The sequence below is a fragment of the Convolutriloba macropyga genome, chromosome 4 (assembly GCF_964194025.1).
Source record: "Convolutriloba macropyga chromosome 4, txConMacr16.3, whole genome shotgun sequence".
Classification (NCBI taxonomy): Eukaryota; Metazoa; Xenacoelomorpha; order Acoela; family Convolutidae; genus Convolutriloba; species Convolutriloba macropyga.
In genome coordinates, this window is record NC_134471.1 from 10172063 (window position 1) to 10197738 (window position 25676).

A 25676-nucleotide genomic window follows, 5' to 3' on the forward strand; every position below is an offset into this window, starting at 1 on the left:
ACAATTGTAAAGTCAAAATTGGCGCAAAAATGACAATTGTAAGACAATATTTGGGACATGTCGGAGAGTTGTAAAACCATAATTGGCGCAAATATGACAATTGTTAAAATATAACTGGCTCAAGTGTTACAATTTTAAATTCATAATTGGCGCAAGTCTGACAACTGTGAAATCATAATTGGCGCAAGTATGACTATTGTAAATTCATAATTGGCGCAAGTATGACAATTGTGAAATCATAATTGGCGCAAGTTTGACATTTGTAAAATTATAATTGGCGCAAGTATAACAATTGTAAAATCATAATTGGCCCAAATCCGACAACTGTAAAATCATAATTGGAGCAAGTATAACAATTGTAAAGTCAAAATTGGCGCAAAAAAGACGATTGTAAAATAATAATTGGGGCAAATCTGACAGTTGTAAAACCATAATTGGCGCAAATATGACAATTGTAAAAATATAATTGACGCAAGTGTAACAATTGTAAAATCATTATTGGCACAAGTCTGACAACTGTGAAATCATAATTGGCGCAAGTTTGACAATTGTAAAATTATAATTGGCGCAAGTATAACAATTGTAAAAATACAATTGGTCCAAATCTGACAACTGTAAAATCATAATTGCAACAAGTATAAAAAGTTTAAAGTCAAAATTGGTGTAGAAATGACAATTGTAAAACAAAAATTGGGACATGTCTGACAGTTGTAAAACCGTAATTGGCGCGAATAGGATAATTGTTAAAATATAATTGGCGCAAGTGTTACAATTTTGAATTCATAATTGGCGCAAGTGTGACAATTGTGAAATCATAATTGGCGCAAGAATGACAATTGTCAATGCATAATTGGCGCAAGCATGACAATTGTAAAATCATAACTGGCGCAAGTTTGACAACTGTAAAATTATTATTGGCACGAGTATAACAATTGTAAAATCATAATTGGAGCAAGTGTGACAATTGTGAAATCATAATTGGCGCAAGAATGACAATTGTAATTGCATGATTGGCGCAAGTATGACAATTGTAATTTCATAATTGGCGCAAGTATGACAATTGTGAAATCATAATTGGCCCAAATCCGACAACTGTAAAATCATAATTGGAGCAAGTATAACAATTGTAAAGTCAAAATTGGCGCAAAAAAGACAATTGTAAAATAATAATTGGAGCAAATCTGACAGTTGTAAAACCATAATTGGCGCAAATATGACAATTGTAACAATATAATTGACGCAAGTGTAACAATTGTAAAATCATAATTGGCGCAAGTCTGACAACTGTGAAATCATAATTGGCGCAAGTTTGACAATTGTAAAATTATAATTGGCGCAAGTATAACAATTGTAAAAATACAATTGGTCCAAATCTGACAACTGTAAAATCATAATTGCAACAAGTATAAAAAGTTTAAAGTCAAACTTGGTGTAGAAATGACAATTGTAAAACAATAAATGGGACATGTCTGACAGTTGTAAAACCATAATTGGCGCGAATAGGATAATTGTTAAAATATAATTAGCGCAAGTGTTACAATTTTAAATTCATAATTGGCGCAAGTGTGACAATTGTGAAATCATAATTGGCGCATATCTGACAACTGTGAAATCATAATTGGCGCAAGTTTGACAATTGTAAAATTATAATTGGCGCAAGTATAACAATTGTAAAAATACAATTGGTCCAAATCTGACAACTGTAAAATCATAATTGCAACAAGTATAAAAATTTTAAAGTCAAACTTGGGGTAGAAATGACAATTGTAAAACAATAAATGGGACATGTCTGACAGTTGTAAAACCATAATTGGCGCGAATAGGATAATTGTTAAAATATAATTAGCGCAAGTGTTACAATTTTAAATTCATAATTGGCGCAAGTGTGACAATTGTGAAACCATAATTGGCGCAAGAATGACAATTGTAAATGCATAATTGGCGCAAGTATGACAATTGTAAAATCATAACTGGCGCAAGTTTGACAACTGTAAAATTATAATTGGCACGAGTATAAAAATTGTAAAATCATACTTGGAGCAAGTGTGACAGTTGTGAAATCATAATTGGCGCAAGAATGACAATTGTAATTGCATAATTGGCGCAAGTATGACAATTGTAAATTCATAATTGGCGCAAGTATGACAATTGTGAAATCATAATTGGCGCAAGTTTGACAATTGTAAAATTATAATTGGCGCAAGTATAACAATTGTAAAATCATAATTGGCCCAATTCCGACAACTGTAAAATCATAATTGGAGCAAGTATAATAATTGTAAAGTCAAAATTGGCGCAAAAAAGACAATTGTAAACTAATAATTGGAGCAAATCTGACAGTTGTAAAACCATAATTGGCGCAAATATGACAATTGTAAAAATGTAATTGACGCAAGTGTAACAATTGTAAAATCATAATTGGCGCAAGTCTGACAACTGTGAAATCATAATTGGCGCAAGTTTGACAATTGTAAAATTATAATTGGCGCAAGTATAACAATTGTAAAAATACAATTGGTCCAAATCTGACAACTGTAAAATCATAATTGCAACAAGTATAAAAAGTTTAAAGTCAAAATTGGTGTAGAAATGACAATTGTAAAACAATAATTGGGACATGTCTGACAGTTGTAAAACCATAATTGGCGCAAATATGACAATTGTTAAAATATAATTGGCGCAAGTGTTACAATTTTAAATTCATAATTGGCGCAAGTGTGACAATTGTGAAATCATAATTGGCGCAAGTATGACTATTGTAAATTCATAATTGGCGCAAGTATGACAATTGTGAAATCATAATTGGCGCAAGTTTGACAATTGTAAAATTATAATTGGCGCAAGTATAACAATTGTAAAATCATAATTGGCCCAAATCCGACAACTGTAAAATCATAATTGGAGCAAGTATAACAATTGTAAAGTCAAAATTGGCGCAAAAAAGACGATTGTAAAATAATAATCGGGGCAAATCTGACAGTTGTAAAACCATAATTGGCGCAAATATGACAATTGTAAAAATATAATTGACGCAAGTGTAACAATTGTAAAATAATAATTGGCGCAAGTCTGACAACTGTGAAATCATAATTGGCGCAAGTTTGACAATTGTAAAATTATAATTGGCGCAAGTATAACAATTGTAAAAATACAATTGGTCCAAATTTGACAACTGTAAAATCATAATTGCAACAAGTATAAAAAGTTTAAAGTCAAAATTGGTGTAGAAATGACAATTGTAAAACAATAATTGGGACATGTCTGACAGTTGTAAAACCATAATTGGCGCAAATATGACAATTGTTAAATTAAAATTGGCGCAAGTGTTAAAATTTTAAATTCATAATTGGCGCAAGTGTGACAATTGTGAAATCATAATTGGCGCAAGAATGACAATTGTAAATGCATAATTGGCGCAAGTATGACAATTGTAAAATCATAACTGGCGCAAGTTTGACAACTGTAAAATTATAATTGGCACGAGTATAACAATTGTAAAATCATAATTGGAGCAAGTGTGACAATTGTGAAATCATAATTGGCGCAAGAATGACAATTGTAAATGCATAATTGGCGCAAGTGTGACAATTGTAAAATCATAACTGGCGCAAGTTTGACAACTGTAAAATTATAATTGGCACGAGTATAACAACTGTAAAATCATAATTGGAGCAAGTAAAACAATTGTAAAGTCATAATTGGCGCAAAAAAGACAATTGTAAAATAAAAATTGGGGCAAATATGACAATTGTAAAAATATAATTGGCGCAAATATGACAATTGTAAAAATATAATTCACGCAAGTGTAACAATTGTAAAATCATAATTGGCGCAAGTCTGACAATTGTGAAATCATAATTGGCGCAAGTTTGACAATTGTAAAATTATAATTGGCGCAAGTATACCAATTGTAAAATCATAATTGGCCCAAATCCGACAACTGTAAAATCATAATTGGAGCAAGTATAACAATTGTAAAGTCAAAATTGGCGCAAAAAAGACAATTGTAAATTAATAATTGGGTCAAATCTGACAGTTGTAAAACCATAATTGGCGCAAATATGACAATTGTAAAAATATAATTCACGCAAGTGTAACAATTGTAAAATCATAATTGGCGCAAGTCTGACAACTGTGAAATCATAATTGGCGCAAGTTTGACAATTGTAAAATTATAATTGGCGCAAGTATAACAATTTTAAAAATACAATTGGCCCAAATCTGACAACTGTAAAATCATAATTGGAACAAGTATAAAAATTGTAAAGTCATAATTGGGGCAAATCTGACAGTTGTAAACCATAACTGGCGCAAAGATGACAATTGTAAAAATATAATTGACGCACGTGTAACAATTGTAAAATCATAATTGGCGCAAGTCTGACAATTGTGAAATCATAATTGGCGCAAGTTTGAGAATTGTAAAGTTATAATTGGCACAAGTATAACAATTGTAAAATCTTAATTGGCGCAGGTATAACAATTGTAAAATTATAATTGGCGCAAATCTGACAACTGTAAAATCATAATTGGAGCAAGTATAACAATTGTAATGTCAAAATTGGTGTAAAAATTACAATTGTAAAACAATAATTGGGGCATATCTGACATTTATAAAACAATAATTGGCGCAATTATGACAATTGCTAAAATATAATTGGCGCATGTGTTACAATTTTAAATTCATAATTGGCGCAAGTTTGAAAACTGTGAAATCATAATTGGCGCAAGTATGACAATTGTAAAATCATAACTGGCGCAAGTTTGACAACTGTAAAATTGAAATTGGCACTAGTATAACAATTGGAAAATCATAATTGTCCCAAACCTGACATCTGTAAAATCATAATTGGAGCAAGTATAACAATTGTAAAGACACAATTGGCGCAAAAAAGACAATTGTGAAATAATAATTGGTGCAAATCTGACAGTTGCAAAACCATAATTGGCGCAAATATGACGATTGTAAAAATATAATTGGCGCAAGTATAACAATTATAAAATCCTAATTGGTGCAAGTATAACAGTTGCAAAAATATAATTGGCCCAAATCTGACAATTGTAAAATCATAATTGGAGCAAGTATAACAATTGTAAAGTCAAAATTGACGCAAAAATGACAATTCTAAAATAATAATTGGGTCAAGTCCGACAGTTGTAAAACCATAATTGGCGCAATTATGACAATTGTTTTAATATAATTGGCGCAAGTGTTACAATTTTAAAATCTTAATTGGTGCAACTCTAACAACTGTGAAATCATAATTGGCACAAGTATGACAATTGTAAAATCATATCTGGCGCAAGTATGACAATAGTAAAATCATAAACGGAGCATGTTTGACAACTGTAAAATTATAATTGGCGCAAGTATAACAATTGTAAAACCATAATTGGCCCAAATCTGACAACTGTAAAATCATAATTGGAGCAAGTATAACAATTGTAAAGTCACAATTTTGTGCAAAAATGATAATTGTAAAATAATAATTGGTGCAAATCTGACAGTTGTAAAACCATAATTGGCGCAAGTATAACAATTATAAAATCCTAATTGGTGCAAGTATAACAGTTGCAAAAATATAATTGGCCCAAATCTGACAATTGTAAAATCATAATTGGAGCAAGTATAACAATTGTAAAGTCAAAATTGACGCAAAAATGACAATTCTAAAATAATAATTGGGTCAAGTCCGACAGTTGTAAAACCATAATTGGCGCAATTATGACAATTGTTTTAATATAATTGGCGCAAGTGTTACAATTTTAAAATCTTAATTGGTGCAACTCTAACAACTGTGAAATCATAATTGGCACAAGTATGACAATTGTAAAATCATATCTGGCGCAAGTATGACAATAGTAAAATCATAAACGGAGCATGTTTGACAACTGTAAAATTATAATTGGCGCAAGTATAACAATTGTAAAACCATAATTGGCCCAAATCTGACAACTGTAAAATCATAATTGGAGCAAGTATAACAATTGTAAAGTCACAATTTTGTGCAAAAATGATAATTGTAAAATAATAATTGGTGCAAATCTGACAGTTGTAAAACCATAATTGGCGCAAGTATGAAAATTGTTAAAATATAATTGGCGCAAGTGTTACAATTTTAAAATCATAATTGGCGCAAGTTTGACAACTGTAAAATTATAATTGGCGCAAGTATAACAATTGTAAAATCATAACTGGCGCAAGTTTGACAACTGTAAAATTAAAATTGGCGCAAGTATAACAATTGTAAAATCATAATTGGCCCAAATCTGACAACTGTAAAATCATAATTGGCGCAAGTATAACAATTGTAAAATTATAATTGGCGCAAATCTGACAACTGTAAAATCATAATTGGAGCAAGTATAACAATTGTAATGTCAAAATTGGTGTAAAAATGACAATTGTAAAACAATAATTGGGGCATATCTGACAGTTGTTAAACCATAATTGGCGCAAATATGACAATTGCTAAAATATAATTGGCGCAAGTGTTACAATTTTAAATTCATAATTGGCGCAAGTTTGACAACTGTGAAATCATAATTGGCGCAAATATGACAATTGTAAAATCATAACTGGTGCAAGTTTGACAACTGTAAAATTGAAATTGGCACTAGTATAACAATTGGAAAATCATAATTGTCCCAAATCTGACAACTGTGAAATCATAATTGGAGCAAGTAAAACAATTGTAAATTCACAATTGGCGCAAAAAAGACAATTGTGGAATAATAATTGGTGCAAATCTGACAGTTGTAAAACCATAATTGGCGCAAATATGACGATTGTAAAAATATAATTGGCGCAAGTATAACAATTATAAAATCCTAATTGGTGCAAGTATAACAGTTGTAAAAATACAATTGGCCCAAATCTGACAACTGTAAAATCATAATTGCAGCAAGTATAACAATTGTAAAGTCAAAATTGACGCAAAAATGACAATTTTAAAATAATAATTGGGTCAAGTCTGACAGTTGTAAAACCATAATTGGCGCAATTATGACAATTGTTTTAATATAATTGGCGCAAGTGTTACAATTTTAAAATCTTAATTGGCGCAACTCTAACAACTGTGAAATCATAATTGGCACAAGTATGACAGTTGTAAAATCATATTTGGCGCAAGTATGACAATAGTAAAATCATAAATGGAGCATGTTTGACAACTGTAAAATTATAATTGGCGCAAGTATAACAATTGTAAAATCATAATTGGCCCAAATCTGACAACTGTAAAATCATAATTGGAGCAAGTATAACAATTGTAAAGTCAAAATTTTGCGCAAAAATGATAACTGTAAAATAATAATTGGGGCAAATCTGACAGTTGTAAAACCATAATTGCCGCAAATATGACAATTGTTAAAATATAATTGGCGCAAGTGTTTCAATTTTAAAATCATAATTGGCGCAAGTTTGACAACTGTAAAATTATAATTGGCGCAAGTATAACAATTGCAAAATCATAACTGGCGCAAGTTTGCCAACTGTAAAATTATAATTGGCGCAAGTATAACAATTGTAAAATCATAATTGGCGCAAATCTGACAACTGTAAAATCATAATTGGAGCAAGTATAACAATTGTAAAGCCAAAGTTGGCGCAAAAATGACAATTGTAAAACAATAATTGGGGCAAATCTGACAGTTGTCAAACCATAATTGTCGCAAACATGACAATTGTAAAAATATAATTGGTGCAAGTGTTAAGATTTTAAAATCATAATTGGCGCAAGTCTGACAACTGTGCAATCATATTTGGCGCAAGTATGATAATTGTAAAATCATAATTGGCGCAAATTTGACAACTGTAAAATTATAATTGGCGCAAGCATAACAATTGTAAAATAATAATTGGCCCAAATCTGATTACTGTAAAATCATAATTGGCGCTAGTGTTACAATTTTAAAATCATAATTGGCGCAAGTCTGACGACAATGAAATCATAACTGGTGCAAGTATGACAAATGTAAAATCATAATTGGCGCAAGTATGACAATTATAAAATCATATCTGGCGCAAATTTCACAACTGTAAAATTATAATTGGCGCAAGTATAGCAATTGTAAAATAAAAATTGGCCCAAATCTGACAACTGTAAAATCATAATTGGAGCAAGTATAACAATTATAAAGTCAAAATTGGCGCAAAAATGACAATTGTAAAGTAATAACTGGGGCAAGTCTGACAGTTGTGAAACCCTAATTGGCGCAAGTATAACAATTGTAAAAACATAATTGGCGCAAGTGTATTAATTGTAAAATAATATTTGGCGCAGGTATGACAATTGTAAAAATATAATTGGCGCAAGTGTAATAAATGTAAATTCATAATTGGCGCAAGTCTGACATTTGTAAAATCATAACTGGCGCAAATATGACAATTGTAAAACCATAATTGGCGCAAGTATGATAATTGTAAAAACATAATTGGCGCAAGTTTAACAATTGTAAAATCATAATCGGCGCAAGTATAACAATTGTATGATCATAAATGGCGCAAGTATGACTACTGTGAAATCAAAATTGGCGCAAGTATGACAATTGTAAAATCATAATTGGCGCAAGTGTAACAACTGTAAAATCATAATTGGCGCAAGTCTGACAATTGTAAAATCATAATTAGCGCGAGAATGACAATTGTTAAAAAAAATTGGCGCACGTGTTACAATTTTAAAATCATAATTGGCGCAGGTATGAAAATTGTCAAACCATAATTGGCGGCGCAATTATGACAATCGTAATATCATAACTGGCGCAAATTTGACAACTGTAAAATTATAATTGGCGCAAGTATAACAATTGTAAATTCATAATTGGCGCAAGTTTGACCATTGTAAAATTATAACTGGCAAAAATTTGACAATTGTAAAAATAAAAAAAATGGCGCAACTGTAACAATTGTTAAATCATAATTGGCGCAAATATGACAATTAGAAAATCATAAATGACGCAATATGACAATGTAAAATAATAAGTGGCGCAAGTATAACAATTGTAAAATTATGATTGGCCCACATCTGACAACTGTAAAGTCATAATTGGTGCAAGTATTAAAATTGTAAAATCGAAATTGGCGCAATTATGACAATGGTAAAAATATGATTGGCGCAAGTGTAACAATTGTAAAATTATAATTGGCGCAAGTATAACAATTGTAAAATCATAATTGGCGCAAGTATGACTATTGTAAAATTATAATTGGCGCAAATGTGACAATCGTAAAATTATAGGTGGCACAAGTCTGACAATTATAAAATTATAAATGGCACAAGTGTAACAATTGTAAAATCATAACTGGCGCAAGTGTGACAATTTTAATATCATAATTGGCGCAAGCATGACAATTGTAAAATTATAACTGGCAAAACTTTGACAATTGTAAAAAAAAAATGGCGCAAGTGTAACAATTGTAAAATCATAATTGGCGCAAATATGACAATTATAAAATCATAATTGACGCAAAATGACAATGTAAAATAATAAATGGCGCAAGTAGAACAAATGTAAAATTATAATTGGCCCACATCTGACAACTGTAAAGTCATAATTTGTGCAAGTATAACAATTGTAAAATCAAAATTGGCGCAATTATGACAATGGTAAAAATATAATTGGCGCAAGTGTAATAATTGAAAAATTATAATTGGCGCAAGTATAACAATTGTAAAATTAGGCACAAGTATAACAATAGTAAAATTGAAATTGGCACTAGTATAACAATTGGAAAATCATAATTGTCCCAAATCTGACAACTGTAAAATCATAATTGGAGCAAGTATAACAATTGTAAAGTCACATTTGGCGCAAAAAAGACAATTGTGAAATAATAATTGGTGCAAATCTGACAGTTGCAAAACCATAATTGGCGCAAATATGACGATTGTAAAAAATAATTGGCGCAAGTATAACAATTATAAAATCGTAATTGGTGCAAGTATAACAGTTGTAAAAATATAATTGGCCCAAATCTGACAACTGTAAAATCATAATTGGAGCAAGTATGACAATTGTAAAGTCAAAATTGACGCAAAAATCACAATTTTAAAATAATAATTGGGTAAAGTCTGACAGTTGTAAAACCATAATTGGCGCAATTATGACAATTGTTTTAATATAATTGGCGCAAGTGTTACAATTTTAAATTTGTAATTGGCGCAAGTTTGACAACAGTGAAATCATAATTGGCGCAAGTATGACAATTGTAAAATCATAACTGGCGCAAGTTTGACAACTGTAAAATTGAAATTGGCACTCATATAACAATTGGAAAATCATAATTGTCCCAAATCTGACAACTGCAAAATCATAATTGGAGCAAGTATAACAATTGTAAAGTCACAATTGGCGCAAAAAGACAATTGTGAAATATTAACTTGTGCAAATCTGACAGTTGTAAAACCATAATTGGCGCAAATATGACGATTGTAAAAATATAATTGGCCCAAATCTGACAACTGTAAGGTCATAATTGGAGCAAGTATAACAATTGTAAAGTCAAAATTGACGCAAAATGACAATTTTAAAATAATAATTGGGTCAAGTCTGACAGTTGTAAAACCACAATTGGCGCAATTTTGACAATTGTTTTAATATAATTGGCGCAAGTGTTACAATTTTAAAATCTTATTAGGCGCAACTCTAACAACTGTGAAATCTTAATTGGCACAAGTATGACAACTGTAAAATCATATTTGGCGCAAGTATGACAATAGTGAAATCATAAATGGAGCATGTTTGACAACTGTAAAATTATAATTGGCGCAAGTATAACAATTGTAAAACCATAATTGGCCCAAATCTGACAACTGTAAAATCATATTTGGAGCAAGTATAACAATTGTAAAGTCAAAATTTTGTGCAAAAATGATAATTGTAAAATATTAATTGGGGCAAATCTGACAGTTGTAGAACCATAATTGGCGCAAATATGACAATTGTTAAAATATAATTGGCGCAAGTGTTACAATTTTAAAATCATAATTGGCGCAAGTTCGACAAATGTAAAATTATAATTGGCGCAAGTATAACAATTGTAAAATCATAACTGGCGCAAGTTTGCCAACTGTAAAATTATAATTTGCGCAAGTATAACAATTGTAAAATCATAATTGGCCCAATTCTGACAACTGTAAAATCATAATTGGAGCAAGTATAACAATTCTAAAGCCAAAGTTGGCGCAAAAATGACAATTATAAAACAATAATTGGGGCAAATCTGACAGTTGTCAAACCATAATTGTCGCAAATATGACAATTGTAAAAATATAATTGGTGCAAGTGTCAAGATTTTAAAATCATAATTGGCGCAAGTCTGACAACTGTGCAATCATATTTGGCGCAAGTATGATAATTGTAAAATCATAATTGGCGCGAATTTGACAACTGTAAAATTATAATTGGCGCAAGTATAACAATTGTAAAATAATAATTGGCCCAAATCTGACTACTGTAAAATCATAATTGGCGCAAGTGTTACAATTTTAAAATCATAACTGGCGCAAGTCTGACGACTATGAAATCATAACTGGCGCAAGTATGACAACTGTAAAATCATAATTGGCGCAAGTATGACAATTATAAAATCATAACTGGCGCAAATTTGACACCTGTAAAACTATAATTGGCGCATGTATAGCAATTGTAAAAAAAAAATTGGCCGAAATCTGACAACTGTAAAATCATAATTGGAGCAAGTATAACAAATATAAAGTCAAAATTTGCGCAAAAACGACAATTGTAAAGTAATAACTGGGGCAAGTCTGACAGTTGTAGAACCCTAATTGGCGCAAGTATAAGAAATGTAAAAATATAATTGGCGCAAGTGTATCAATTGTAAAATTGTATTTGGCGCAAGTATGACAATTGTAAAAATATAATTGGCGCAAGTGTAATAAATGTAAACTCATAAGTGGCGCAAGTCTGACATTTGTAAAATCATAACTGGCGCAAATATGACAATTGTAAAACCATAATTGGCGCAAGTATGATAATTGTAAAAACATAATTGGCGCAAGTTTAACAATCGTAAAATCATAATCGGCGCAGGGATAACAATTGTATGATCATAAATGGCGCAAGTATGACTACTGTGAAATCATAATTGGAGCAAGTATAACAATTCTAAAGCCAAAGTTGGCGCAAAAATGACAATTGTAAAACAATAATTGGGGCAAATCTGACAGTTGTCAAACCATAATTGTCGCAAATATGACAATTGTAAAAATATAATTGGTGCAGGTGTCAAGATTTTAAAATCATAATTGGCGCAAGTCTGACAACTGTGCAATCATATTTGGCGCAAGTATGATAATTGTAAAATCATAATTGGCGCAAATTTGACAACTGTAAAATTATAATTGGCGCAAGTATAACAATTGTAAAATAATAATTGGCCCAAATCTGACTACTGTAAAAACATAATTGGCGCAAGTGTTACAATTTTAAAATCATAACTGGCGCAAGTCTGACGACTATGAAATCATAACTGGCGCAAGTATGACAACTGTAAAATCATAATTGGCGCAAGTATGACAATTATAAAATCATAACTGGCGCAAATTTGACAACTGTAAAACTATAATTGGCGCATGTATAGCAATTGTAAAATAAAAATTGGCCGAAATCTGACAACTGTAAAATCATAATTGGAGCAAGTATAACAAATATAAAGTCAAAATTCGCACAAAAACGACAATTGTAAAGTAATAACTGGGGCAAGTCTGACAGTTGTAAAACCCTAATTGGCGCAAGTATAACAAATGTAAAAAGATAATTGGCGCAAGTGTATCAATTGTAAAATTGTATTTGGCGCAAGTATGACAATTGTAAAAATATAATTGGCGCAAGTGTAATAAATGTAAACTCATAATTGGCGCAAGTCTGACATTTGTAAATTCATAACTGGCGCAAATATGACAATTGTAAAACCATAATTGGCGCAAGTATGATAATTGTAAAAACATAATTGGCGCAAGTTTAACAATCGTAAAATCATAATCGGCGCAAGGATAACAATTGTATGATCATAAATGGCGCAAGTATGACTACTGTGAAATCATAATTGACGCAAGTATGACAATTGTAAAATCATAATTGGCGCAAGTGTAACAACTGTAAAGTCATAATTGGCTCAAGTTTGACAATTGTAAAATCATAATTAGCGCGAGAATGACAATTGTTTAAAAAAATTGGCGCACGTGTTACAATTTTAAAATCATAATTGGCGCAGGTATGACAATTGTAAAATCATAATTGGCGCAAGTTTGACCATTGTAAAATTTTAATTGGCGCAAATGTGAGAATCGTAAATCGATAGTTGGCTCAAGTCTGACATTTGTAAAATTATAACTGGCAAAAATTTGACAATTGTAAAAGTAAAAAAAAATGGCGCAACTGTAACAATTGTTAAATCATAATTGGCGCAAATATGACAATTAGAAAATCATAAATGACGCAATATGAAAATGTAAAATAATAAATGGCGCATGTATAAAAATTGTAAAATTATAATTGGCCCACATCTGACAACTGTAAAGTCATAATTGGTGCAAGTATAACAATTGTAAAATCAAAATTGGCGCAATTATGACAATGGTAAAAATATATTTGGCGCAAGTGTAACAATTGTAAAATTATAATTGGCGCAAGTATAACAATTGTAAAATCATAATTGGCGCAAGTATGACTATTGTAAAATTATAATTGGCGCAAATGTGACAATCGTAAAATTATAGTTGGCACAAGTCTGACAATTATAAAATTATAAATGGCACAAGTGTAACAATTGTAAAATCATAACTGGCGCAAGTGTGACAATCTTAATATCATAATTGGCGCAAGCATGACAATTGTAAAATTATAACTGGCAAAACTTTGACAATTGTAAAAATAAAAAAAATGACGCAAGTGTAACAATTGTAAAATCATAATTCGCGCAAATATGACAATTATAAAATCATAATTGACGCAATATGACAATGTAAAATAATAAATGGCGCAAGTATAACAAATGTAAAATTATAATTGGCCCACATCTGACAACTGTAAAGTCATAATTGGTGCAAGTATAACAATTGTAAAATCAAAATTGGCGCAATTATGACAATGGTAAAAATATAATTGGCGCAAGTGTAACAATTGTAAAACTATAATTGGCGCAAGTATAACAAATGTAAAATCATAATTGGAACAAGTATGACTATTGTAAAATTATAATTGGCGCAAATGTGACAATCGTAAAATTATAGTTGGCACAAGTCTGACAATTATAAAATTATAAATGGCACAAGTGTAACAATTGTAAAATCATAACTGGCGCAAGTGTGACAATTTTAATATCATAATTGGCGCAAGCATGACAATTGTAAAATTATAACTGGCAAAACTTTGACAATTGTAAAAATAAAAAAAAATGGCGCAAGTGTAACAATTGTAAAATCATAATTGGCGCAAATATGACAATTATAAAATCATAATTGACGCAATATGACAATGTAAAATAATAAATGGCGCAAGTATAACAAATGTAAAATTATAATTGGCCCACATCTGACAACTGTAAAGTCATAATTGGTGCAAGTATAAAAATTGTAAAATCAAAATTGGCGCAATTATGACAATGGTAAAAATATAATTGCCGCAAGTGTAACAATTGTAAAACTATAATTGGCGCAAGTATAACAATTGTAAAATCATAATTGGAACAAGTATGAGTATTGTAAAATTATAATTGGCGCAAATGTGACAATCGTAAAATTATAGTTGGCACAAGTCTGACAATTATAAAATTATAAAAGGCACAAGTGTAACAATTGTAAAATCATAATTGGCGCAAGTGTGACAATTTTAATATCATAATTGGCGCAAGCATGACAATTGTAAAACAATAATTGGCCCATATCTGACAGCTGTAAATACATAATTGGAGCAAGTATAACAATTGTAAAATGAAAACTTGCGCAAAAATGACAATTGTAAAAAAAATAATGGGGGCAAGTCTGACAATGTTAAAATTATAACTAGCGCAAGTGTAACAATTGTAAATTCATAATTGGTGCAATTCTGAAAATTGTAAAATCTAAATTGGCGCAAGCATGACAATTGTAAAAATATAATCAGCGCAAGTGTAACAATTGTAAAATCATAATTGGCGCAATTATGACAGTTGTAAAATCATAATTGGCGAAGTATGACAATTGTAAAATAATAGTTGGCACAAGTCTAACAATTGCAAAATCCTAATTGGCGCAAGTCTGACAATTGTAAAATCTTAATTGGCGCAATTTTGACATTTGTAAAATTATAATTGCGCCAAATACGACAACTGAAAAACCATAATTGGTGCAAGTATAACAATTGTAAAATCAAAATTGGCGCAATTATGACAATGGTAAAAATATAATTGGCGCAAGTGTAACAATTGTAAATTTATAATTGGCGCAAATATGACTATTGTAAAATTATAATTGGCGCAAATGTGACAATCGTAAAATTATAGTCGGCACAAGTCTGACAATTATAAAATTATAAATGGCACAAGTGTAACAATTGTAAAATCATAATTGGCGCAACTGCGACAATTTAAATATCATAATTGGCGCAAGCATGACAATTTTAAAGTTATGACTGGCAAAAGTTTGACAATTGTAAAAATTAAAAAAAATGGGGCAAGTGTAACAATTGTAAAATAATAATTGGCGCAAATATGACAACTATAAAATCATAATTGACGCAATATGACAATGTAAAATAATAAATGGCGCAAGTATAACAATTGTAAAATTATAATTGGCCCACATCTGACAACTGTAAAGTCATAATTGGTGCAAGTGTAACAATTGTAAAATCAAAATTGGCGCAATTATGACAATGGTAAAAATATAATTGGCGCAAGTGTAACAATTGTAAATTTATAATTGGCGCAAGTATAACAATTGTAAAATCATAATTGGCGCAAGTATGACTATTGTAAAATTATAATTGGCGCAAATGTGACAATCGTAAAATTATAGTTGACACAAGTCTGACAATTAAAAAATTATAAATGGCACAATTGTAACAATTGTAAAATCATAATTGGCCCAAGTGTGACAATTTTAATATCATAGTTGGCGCAAGCATGACAATTGTTAAATTATAATTTGCGCAAGAATAAAAATTGTAAAACTATAATTGGCCCATATCTGACAGCTGTAAATTCATAATTGGAGCAAGTATAACAATTGTAAAATGAAAGCTTGCGCAAAAATGACAATTGTAAAATAATAATTGCAGCAAGTCTGACAATTGTAAAACCGAAAATTGTCGCATGTATGAGAATTTTAAAAATATAATTGCCCCAAATATGAAAACTGTAAAACCATAATTGGTGCAAGTATAACAATTGTAAAAACAAAACTGGCGCAAAATTGACAATTGTAAAAAAATAATGGGGGCAAGTCTGACAATGTTAAAAATATAACTAGCGCAAGTGTAACAATTGTAAATTCATAATTGGTGCAATTCTGAAAATTGTAAAATCTTAATTGGCGCAAGCATGACAATTGTAAAAATATAATCGGCGCAAGTTTAACAATTGTAAAATCATAGTTGGCGCAAGTATGACAGTTGTAAAATCATAATTGGCGAAGTATGACAATTGTAAAATCTTAATTGGCGCAATTATGACATTTGTAAAATTATAGTTGCGCCAAATACGACAACTGAAAAAACATAATTGCTGCAAGTATAACAATTGTAAAGTTATGACTGGCAAAATTTTGACAATTGTAAAAATAAAAAAATGGCGCTAGTGTAACAATTGTAAAATAAAAATTGGCGCAAATATGACAATTATAAAATCACAATTGACGCAATATGACAATGTAAAATAATAAATGGCGCAAGTATAACATTTGTAAAATTATAATTGGCCCACATCTGACAACTGTAAAGTCATAATTGGTGCAAGTATAACAATTGTAAAATCAAAATTGGCGCAATTATGACAATGGTAAAAATATAATTGGCGCAAGTGTAACAATTGTAAATTTATAATTGGCGCAAGTATAGCAATTGTAAAATCATAATTGGCGCAAGTATGACTATTGTAAAATTATAATTGGCGCAAATGTGACAATCGTAAAATTATAGTTGGCACAAGTCTGACAATTATAAAATTATAAATGGCACAAGTGTAACAATTGTAAAATCATAATTGGCCCAAGTGTGACAATTTTAATATCATAATTGGCGCAAGCATGACAATTGTTAAATTATAATTGGCGCAAGAATACAAATTGTAAAACAATAATTGGCCCATATCTGACAACTGTAAATTCATAATTGGAGCAAGTATAAAAATTGTAAAATCAAAACTGGCGCAAAAATGACAATTGTAAAATAATAATTGCAACAAGTCTGAAAATTGTAAAACCAAAAATTTCGCATGTATGAGAATTTTAAAAATATAATTGCCCCAAATATGACAACTGTAAAACCATAATTGGTGCAAGTATGACAATTGTAAAAGCAAAACTGGCGCAAAATTGACAATTGTAAAAAAATAATGGGGGCAAGTCTGACAATGTTAAGAATATAATTAGAGCAAGTGTAACAATTGTAAATTCATAATTGGTACAAATCTGAAAATTGTAAAATCTTAATTGGCGCAAGTATGACAATTGTAAAAATATAATCGGCACAAGTGTAACAATTGTAAAATCATAATTGGCGCAAGTATGACAGTTGTAAAATCATAATTGCGCCAAATACGACAACTGAAAAACCATGATTGGTGCAAGTATAACAATTGTAAAAGCAAATCTTGCGCAAAATTGGCAATTGTAAAATAATAGTTGGCACAAGTCTGACAATTGCAAAATCTTAATTGGCGCAAGTCTGACAATTGTAAAATCTTAATTTGCGCAATTATGACAATTGTAAAATTATAATTGCGCCAAATACGACAACTGAAAAACCATGATTGGTGCAAGTATAACAATTGTAAAAGCAAAATTTGCGCAAAATTGACAATTGCAAAAAAATAATTGGGGCAAGTCTGACAATTGTAAAACCATAACTGGAGCAAGTATGACAATTTTAAAAAATAATTGGCGCAAGTGTAACAATTGTAAATTTATAAATGGCGCAAATCTGAGCATTGTAAAATTTTTATTGGCGCATGTATGACAATTGTAAAAATATAATCGGCGCACGTGTAACAATTGTAAAATCACAATTGGAGCAAGTATGGCAGTTGTAAAACATAATTGGCGCAAGTATGACAAATGTAAAATTATAATGGCCCCAAAATGACAACTGTATAACTATAACTGGTGCACGTATAACAATTGTAAAATCATAATTGGCGCAATACTGACAATTGCAAAACAATAATTGGCGCAAGTACGACAGTTGTAAAAATATAATTGGCGCAAGTGTAACAACTGTAAAAACATAATTGGCACAAGTCTGACAATTGTAAAACCATTTGGCTCAAAATTGGCTCAAATATGACAATTGTAAAAATATAAATGGCGGAAATGTAACAACCGTAAAATCATAACTAGCGCAAGTCTGACAATTGAAAAATCATAATTGGCGCAAGTCTGACAATTTTAAAACCATAATTGGAGCAAGTATGACAATTGTAAAAATATAATTGACGCAAATGTAATAATTGTAAATTCATAATTGGCGCAAATCAGACAATTGTAAGATCGTAATTGGCGCAAGTATGACAATTGCAAAAATGTAATCGCCGCAAGTGTAACAATTGTAAAAACAAAATTGGCGCAAGTATGACAGTCGAAAAATCATAATTGGCGCAAGTATGAAAATTGTAAGACAATAGTTGGCACAAGTCTGACAATTGTATAATCTTAATTCGCGCAAGTATGACTATTTTAAATTTATAGTCGGCTCAGGTGTAACAATTGTAAAATCATAATTGGCGCAACTATCACAGTTGTAAAACCATAATTGGCGCAAGTATGACGTTTCGAAAATAATAGTTGGCACAAGTCTGACCATTGTAAAATCTTAATTGGCGCAAGTTTGACAATTGCAAAACCATAACTGGAGCAAGTATGACAAATGTAAAAACATAATTGGCGCAAGTGTAACAACTGCAAATTCATAATTGGCGCAAATCTGACCATTGTAAAATCTTAATTGGCGCAAGTATGACAACTTTAATAATATAGTCGGCGACAGTGTAACAATTGTAAAATCAGAATCGGCGCAAGTATGGCAGTTGTAAAATCAAAATTGGCGAAAGTATGACAATTGTAAAATTATAATTGCCCCAAATATAACAACTGTAAAACCATAGTTGGTGCAAGTATAACAATTGTAAAAGCAAAAATGGCGCGAAATTAACAATCGTAAAAAAAATAATTGGGGCAAGTCTGACAATTGTAAAGCCGTAACTAGAGCAAGTATGACAAATTTAAAAATATAATTCGTGCAAGTGTAACAATTGCAAATTCATAATTGGCGCAAATCTGACCATTGTAAAATCTTAATTGCCGCAAGTATGACAATTTTAATAATATAATCAGCGCAAGTGTAACAATTGTAAAATCAAAATTGGCGCAAGTATGGCAGTTGTAAAATCATAATTGGCGCAAATATGACAATTGGAAAATTATAATTGCCCCAAAAATAACAACTGTAAAACCATAATTGGTGCAAGTATAACAATTGTGAAAGCAAAATTGGCGCAAAATTGACAATTGTAAAAAAGAAATTGGGGCAAGTCTAACAATTTTAAAACCATATTTGGAGCAAGTATGACAATTTTAAAAATATAAATGACGCCAGTGTAACAATTGTAAATCAATAATTGGCGCAAATCTTACAATTGTAAAATCTTAATTGGCGCAAGTGTGACAATTGCAGAAATGTAATCGGCGCAAGTGTAACTATTGTAAAATCACAATTGGCGCAAGTATGACAGTTGTAAAATCACAATTGGCACAAGTATGTCATTTGTAAAATTATAATTGCCCAAATATAACAACTGTAAAACCATAATTGGTGCAAGTATAACAATTGTGAAAGCAAAATTGGCGCAAAATTGACGATTGTAAAAAAGTAATTAGGGCAAGTCTGACAATTTTAAAACCATAATTGGAGCAAGTATGACAATTGTAAAAATATAAATGACGCAAGTGTAGCAATTGTAAATTAATAATTGGCGCAAATCTGACAATTGTAAAATCTTAATTGGCGCAAGTGTGACAATTGCAGAAATGTAATCGGCGCAAGTGTAACAAATGTAAAATCACAATTGGCGCAAGTATGACAGTTGTAAAATCATAATTGGCGCAAGTATGACAATTGTAAAAATATAATTGCCCCATATATAACAACTGTAAAACCATAATAGGCTCAAGTGTAGCAATTGTAAAATCATAATTGGCGCAAGTATGACATTTGTTTAAAAAAATAGTCGGCGCAAATGTGACAATTGTAAAATCGTAATTGTCGCAAGTATGACAATCGTAAAATCTTAATTGGCGGAAGTCTGACAATTGTAAAATCATAAATGGCGCAAGTCTGACAATTTTAAATCCATAACTGTCGCAAGTATGACAATTGTAAAATCTTAATTGGCGCAAGTGTGACAATTGCAGAAATGTAATCGGCGCAAGTGTAACAAATGTAAAATCACAATTGGCGCAAGTATGACAGTTGTACAATCATAATTGGCGCAAGTATGACAATTGTAAAAATATAATTGCCCCATATATAACAACTGTAAAACCATAATAGGCTCAAGTGTAGCAATTGTAAAATCATAATTGGCGCAAGTATGACATTTGTTTAAAAAAATAGTCGGCGCAAATGTGACAATTGTAAAATCGTAATTGTCGCAAGTATGACAATCGTAAAATCTTAATTGGCGGAATTCTGACAATTGTAAAATCATAAATGGCGCAAGTCTGACAATTTTAAATCCATAACTGTCGCAAGTATGACAATTGTAAATAATAAATATGGCGCAAATGTAACAATCATAAAATCATAATTGGAGCAAGTGTAACAATTTTAAAAAACATAATTGGCGCAAGTCGGACAATTGTAAATCCATAATTGGCGCAAGTATGACAATTGTAAATAATATATATGGCGCAAGTGTAACAATTGTAAAATCATAATTGGCGCAAGTCTGACAATTGTAAAACCATAATTGGCGCAAATAGGACAATTGTAAAAACATAGTTGGCGCAAGTGTAACAACTGTAAAATCATTATTGGCGCGACTCTGACAATTGTAAAATCATAATTGGCCCAAGTATGACAATTGTTAAAATATAATTGGTGCAAATGTTACAATTTTGAAATCATAACTGGCGCAAGTACGACAACTGTGAAATAATAATAGGTGCAAGTAGGACAATTATGAAATCATAATTGGCGCAAGTATGACAATTAAAAAATCATAAAAGGCGGAAGTCTGACAGTTGTAAAATCATAATTGGCGCAAGTCTGACAATTGTAAATCCATAACTGTCGCAAGTATGAAAAATGTAAATAATATATATGGCGCAATTGTAACAATTGTAAAATTATAACTGGATCAAGCGTAACAATTTTAAAATCATAATTGGCGCAAGTCGGACAATTGTAAATCCATAATTGGCGCAAGTATGAAAATTGTAAATAGTATATATGGCGCAAGTGTAACAATTGTGAAATCATAATTGGAGCAAGTGTAACAATTGTAAAATAATAATTGGCTTAAGTCTGACAATTGTAAAACCAAAATTGGCGCAAATAGGACGATTGTAAAAATATAGTTGGCGCAAGTGTAACAACTGTAAAATCATAATTGGCGCTAGTCTGACAATCGTAAAATCATAATTGGCCCAAGTATGACAATTGTTGAAATATAATTGGTGCAAGTGTAACAATTTTGAAATCATAATTGGCGCAAGTCTGACAACTGTGAAATCATAATTGGTGCAATTATGACAATTGTGAAATCATAGTTGGCGCGAGTATGACAATTTCAAATCCATAACTGTCACAAGTATAACAATAGTAAATAATATATATGGCGCAAGTGTAACAATTGTAAAATCATAATTGGACCAAGTGCACAATTTCAAAATCATAATTGGCGCAAGTCGGACAATTGTAAATCCATAATTGGCGCAAGTATGAAAATTGTAAATAGTATATATGGCGCAAGTGTAACAATTGTGAAATCATAATTGGAGCAAGTGTAACAATTGTAAAATAATAATTGGCTTAAGTCTGACAATTGTAAAACCAAAATTGGCGCAAATAGGACGATTGTAAAAATATAGTTGGCGCAAGTGTAACAACTGTAAAATCATAATTGGCGCTAGTCTGACAATCGTAAAATCATAATTGGCCCAAGTATGACAATTGTTGAAATATAATTGGTGCAATTGTAACAATTTTGAAATCATAATTGGCGCAAGTCTGACAACTGTGAAATCATAGTTGGTGCAATTATGACAATTGTGAAATCATAGTTGGCGCGAGTATGACAATTTCAAATCCATAACTGTCACAAGTATAACAATAGTAAATAATATATATGGCGCAAGTGTAACAATTGTAAAATCATAATTGGACCAAGTGCACAATTTCAAAATCATAATTGGCGCAAGTCGGACAATTGTAAATACATAATTGGCGCAAGTATGACAATTGTAAATAATATATATGGCGTAAGTGTAACAATTGTAAAATCATAATTGGAGCAAGCGTAACAATTGTAAAATCATAATTGGCGCAAGTCTGACAATTGTAAAACCATAATTGGCGCAAATAGGACAATTGTAAAAATATAGTTTTCGCAAGTGTAACAACTGAACAACTGTAAAATCATATTTGGCGGGAGTCTGACAATTGTAAACTCATAATTGGCCCAAGTATAACAATTGTTAAAATATAATTGGTGCAAGTGTTACAATTTTGAAATCATAATTAGCGCAAGTCTGAAAACTGTGAAATCATAATTGGTGCAAGTATGACAATTGTGAAATCACAATTGGCGCGAGTATGACAACTGTAAATCCATAATTGGCGCAAGTATGACAATTGTAAATAATATATATGGCGCAAGTGTAACAATTGTAAAATCATAATTGGAGAAAGAGTAACAATTAAAAACCATAATTGGCGCAAGTCTTACAATTTTAACACCATAATTGGCGCAAGTATGACAATTGTAAAAATATAATTGGCACAAGTGTAACAACTGTAAAATCATAATTGGCGCAATTCTGACAATTGTAAAATCATAATTGGCGCAAGTATGACAACTGTTAAATCATAATTGGCAGAAGTATGACAATTGTGAAATCATAATTGGCGCAAGTATGACAATTGTAAAATCATGACTGGCGCAAGTTTGACAATTGTAATAGTGTAATTGGCGCAAGTATAACAATTGTAAAATCGTAATTGGCGCAAGTATGACAATTGTAAAATTATAATTGACGCAATTGACAATCGTAAAATAATAATTGGCATAAGTCTGAAAATTGTACAATCAGAACTGGCGCAAGTATGCAATTGTAAAATTATAACTGGGGCAAGTTTGACAATTGTAAAAACATAAATGGGGCAAGTGTAACAATTGTAAAATCCTAATTGGTGCAAGTTTGACAATTGTAAAATCATGACTGGCGCAAGTTTGACAATTGTAAAATCGTAATTGGCGCAAGTATGACAATTGTAAAATTATAATTGGCGCAATTGACAATCGTAAAATAATAATTGGCATAAGTCTGACAATTGTACAATCAAAACTGGCGGAAGTAAAATTGGAAAATTATTGTAAAATTATAACTTGGGCAAGTTTGACAATTGTAAAAATATAAATGGGCAAGTGTAACAGTTGTGAAATCATAATTGGCGCAAGTTTGAGAATTGTAGAAATATGTTTGGCGCAAGTGTAACAACTGTAAAATCATAGTTGGCGCAAGTCTGACAATTGTAAAATTATAACTGGCGCAAGTTTGACAATTATAAAATTATAAATGGCGCGAGTATGACAATTGTAAAACCATAATGGGCGAAATATTGACAATTCTTGATTGGCGCAAGTCTGACAATTGTAAAATCATAATTGGCGCAAGTACGACATATGATAAAAAAATAGTCGGCGCAAATGTAACAATTGTAAAATCGTAATTGGGGCCAGTATGACAATTGTAAAATCTTGATTGGCGCAAGTATGACAATTGTAAAAATATAATCGGCGCAAGTGTAACAACTGTAAAATCATAATTGGCGCAAGTATGACAATTGTAAATAATATATATGGTGCAAGTGTAACAATTGTAAAATCATAACTGGAGCAAGTGTAACAATTTTAAAATCACAATTGGCGCAAGTCGGACAATTGTAAATTCATAATTGGCGCAAGAATGACAGTTGTAAATAATAAATATGGCGCAAGTGTAACAATTGTGAAATCACAATTGGAGCAAGTGTAACAATAGTAAAATCATAATTGGCGCGAGTCTGACAATCGTAAAATCATAATTGGCCCAAGTATGACAATTGTTGAAAAATAATTGGTGCACGTGTTACAATTTTGAAATCATAATTGGCGCAAGTCTGACAACTGTGAAATCATAATTGGTGCAATTATGACAATTGTGAAATCATAGTTGGCGCGAGTATGACAATTTTAAATCCATAACTGTCGCAAGTATGACAATTGTAAATAATTTATATGGCGCAAGTGTAACAATTGTAAAATCATAATTGGACCAAGTGCACAATTTTAAAATCATAATTGGCGCAAGTCGGACAATTGTAAATACATAATTGGCGCAAGTATGACAATTGTAAATAATATATATGGCGCAAGTGTAACAGTTGTAAAATCATAATTGGAGCAAGCGTAACAATTGTAAAATCATAATTGGCGCAAGTCTGACACTTTTAAAACCATAATGGTCGCAAATAGGACAATTGTAAAAATATAGTTGGCGCAAGTGTAACAACTGAACAACTGTAAAATCATATTTGGCGGGAGTCTGACAATTGTAAAATCATAATTGGCCCAAGTATGACAATTGTTAAAATATAATTGGTGCAAGTGTAACAATTTCGAAATCATAATTGGCGCAAGTCTGACTACTGTGAAATCATAATTGGTGCAAGTATGACAATTGTGAAATCACAATTGGCGCGAGTATGACAATTGTAAATCCATAATTGGCTCAAGTATGACAATTGTAAATAATATATGGCGCAAGCGTAACAATTGTAAAATCGTAATTGGAGAAAGGGTAACAATTAAAAACCATAATTCTGATTGACACCATAATTGGCGCAAGTATGACAATTGTAAAAACATAATTGGCACAAGTCAATTAACTGTAAAATCATAATTGGCGCAAGTCTGACAATTGTTAAATCATAATTGGCGCAAGTATGACAATTGTTAAATCATAATTGGCAGAAGTATGACAATTGTGAAATCATAATTGGCGCAAGTATGACAATTGTAAAATCATGACTGGCGCAAGTTTGACAATTGTAAAATTGTAATTGGCGCAAGTGTAACAATTGTAAAATCGTAATTGGCGCAAGTATGACAATTGTAAAAATATAATTGGCGCAATTGACAATCGTAAAATAATAATTGGCATAAGTCTGACAATTGTACAATCAAAACTGGCGCAATT